Here is a 3,108-nt window from a genome sequence, read left to right on the forward strand (position 1 = left end):
CGTAGGGGTTTGCATTACATGCCCTGGACGTGGGTAAAAACCACACGAAACTATGTGTTGTGTTGGTCCAGGCTGCAGCACCTCGCGCCCACTTCCGAACAAAAAAGGGGTGAGAATCCCTGGTGTACGCTTTCTGGGGACGCGACATCTGGCACGCCAGGTAGGGGACGCCTGTGCTGCATCCAGGATCGACTCCTTCGACAAGCATGGTCGGAAATGGAAAATGGCCCGGCCACCATGCTCCGGCTGCCGGCCGCATGCTCGGCCGCTCACCACGCTCCCCATCCCGCCCGCTCCACCGGCCACCAAGCTTCGCATGCGGTCGCCCGACGCTTGGCACGTTCTTGCTGCCGCTCTGCCGCCCACCACGCTCCGCCGCCCACCCTCTCCGCCGGCCGCCGGGTGCTCCTCCAACTGCTCGGCCGCCCGCTGCCCACACCCGTGCTCCCCCCGGCCATGCATCCTCGTCGCCTTGCTCGGCCTTTTATGCCCGAATCCAACCGGCGGCCAATTCCATCGACCACCGTCCGATTTTTGCTAATCTCCAGCCGAATTACATGAAAGTTCGCCGGAATTTGGCCGGACTCCGGTGAATCTATATGCGAAGCGTGTTGTCGTGAGGTGAATTTTCGCAATCGCTAATGCGTTGACCGTTTACAGATCGGCCTGGAAAACAACCTCCGAAACTCTATCTATACAGACCGCGGGCTCAAATTCGGAGTGCCTGCAAAAAAAAATTACCGGTTGAGGTGTCTAATCTGGCCAAAAAAATGGTCCAAACCCCTAGACCGATCCATAAATTTATTGGTTTGACCAATTTGGAGAAAAGAAGGACGGCGCCTAGGTGGGACATGAGATACTCGATCCAACGGCCCGCCGCGTTTTGTCAGTTTCAGGGCGCCCTGAACTCCTGAAGATAGATTTTCTGTTTTTTTTTTTTGAAACAAAACTGCAAAGGAAAGTAGTTCCCTAGAAAAACCTAGGAAGTAGGAACGTAGGCTACGCCGCGCTGATTAGCGGCCACATCAACCAGCCCCAGACGGCTACGGCGGACGCCAGCGGATCCTCTCTTCACACGACGGCTACGGCGGATCATCCAGGCGTCTAGCTACCTGTAGCTCCATGTAAGTTCTTCTTGCATCACTGATTTCACTCCCTTTTCTTTTCTTGTTCTTCCTTTCTTCTTTTGCAATCTTAACAGTTCGGAAAAGAAAAGCTAACAATCTTGGTTGCGACTCTGATCCTATACATGGGGGTTGAGTGAGTAGCTACGTGGGTTCTTCTTTTGGCTAGGATTTAACCATCAATAATAATGGCATTGTCTCCTTCCTAGTGATTCTTTTTAGGCCAGGCAGCAGCCATGGATCGGGGGATCATACCAGATTCGTTTCAAGTCTGAAGGATTTGTTCTGCCTGAGTAAATAACTAAAGAAACCAGAAACTCCCAGGTCGCTTACAGTAGATTATTCCCTTGTCCGCGCAGAATTTTGGTACTACACCAAGATTACAGTAAGATTTCTGTGAAGCCAGTTCGAAGAAATTGGGTGCATTGATTCGGCTGACGGCGATGATAGACTTTGACAATTTGGCGTGCGGCGATACCCATCGATTATATCTGAGGGAGACCTACTGTCCTTTCCTCCCGGTTTCAGTTTGTTTCCGCATTGAGGCGCGTGCCGAGATCTTTTCTCAGTGAACCTCCGTCTTTTTATTTTCTCGAGATTCTTGGAGAATCTACACTCATCCGGTGCACCCCTTTTTAATATTTTGCCTGAGAGCAAGGCCGCGCCGGCACGGCGGCGGCGGCGGCGGCGGCGCTACAATCTGACAACAGCCAGGTCTACTGTCCACTGTCGCGTTCGGCGGCAGCGCCTTCGATGTGATTTCGCCGCCTCGCGCCGCCGCAGCGGTACGACGGCGCTGTAGACAGTTTGCGGCGGGCTCGATGAAGTCGCCGTTGCTCTCCGGTGGGCGCCCGCAGCCGCCGCATCCGGCCGTTGGGCCCACGGCCACCACCTGCTCTTCGTTCCCTCCCATGCTTCAGATAACGCCCCCAATTTGAACTAAAATTTCACGCCGATTTGATTTCTGCTTCAAGTCGTTCTCGAAACATGCCCTAGATCGTGGCAAAATAGAAGGAATTTATTGGGCAAGTACTCATTTCTAGTCTGTTGCACTGTACTTACTGTTCTGATTTTGGAAATTTTAGTACTCATTTTGCTAGTAGAAAAAAAAGGAGAGATCATATAGTTGTCATTTGCAAGGGGGAACCAACTTAGAGATGTGCATGCAAACTGGAACTTCCGATGAAATAATTGCTGGACACATCCATCCATGTGGGGTTACTTGTTAGCATGGTTTGCCCATGTGGGGTTATTTGATATACAGTATCATTTTGAAGGTTGCAGATATCTCTTGTGCCATTGCCCTTGAAATCTAACTAACAGAAAAGGCATAGAATAATTTTATGGATAGCGCCGTTTGGATAAAGTAAATCATGAACTGTTTTCAGTATCAGTAGCTTCATTCTGATTTTTATTTTTATATGAATTTCATTTTGTTTTCTCAAACTATCATGACACTTTGCAGTCTGGATAGGATTTCGATTTTCCGTTAAGCCATTGACTGCAGGTCTCTTGTGTCTCTTGTGCTTGTCTGTACTCTGTAGTTACTAGGGAATACCTTTTACCTTCAGCGAAATTTGATTTAATCTTGATCTGCTCCCTTCAGTTTCATTGATTTTATAGGGTTCTCTTTATGTATATATATGCTTGTTAATACATTTTTCTATGATAACTGAAGCTTGCATAATCGGAGTAAAACTTATCTGTTAAATACTAATGCTCCTCTTTGGTTGAGCTACACGTTTTAAACTACAAATGTAACCTAGCTCTAACATTCTGGTCCATCATTAACCTTAAAGAAACTATTTTAGTTGTTTCTGTTGTATCATTGTATTAGATGAGATTCCTGTAATTTTTTTTTATATTCAAACTTAAATGACGTATTTTTTGTTAATTGTTTATACTCTGCTCTTAACACTAAAAATTAAGGTTTACTTTTTTGTTTTCAGTTTGCTGCCCAGTGTTCAGGAGTCATTCCTTCATC

This window comes from Lolium rigidum, chromosome 4, assembly GCF_022539505.1.
Source record: "Lolium rigidum isolate FL_2022 chromosome 4, APGP_CSIRO_Lrig_0.1, whole genome shotgun sequence".
Taxonomy (NCBI): domain Eukaryota; kingdom Viridiplantae; phylum Streptophyta; class Magnoliopsida; order Poales; family Poaceae; genus Lolium; species Lolium rigidum.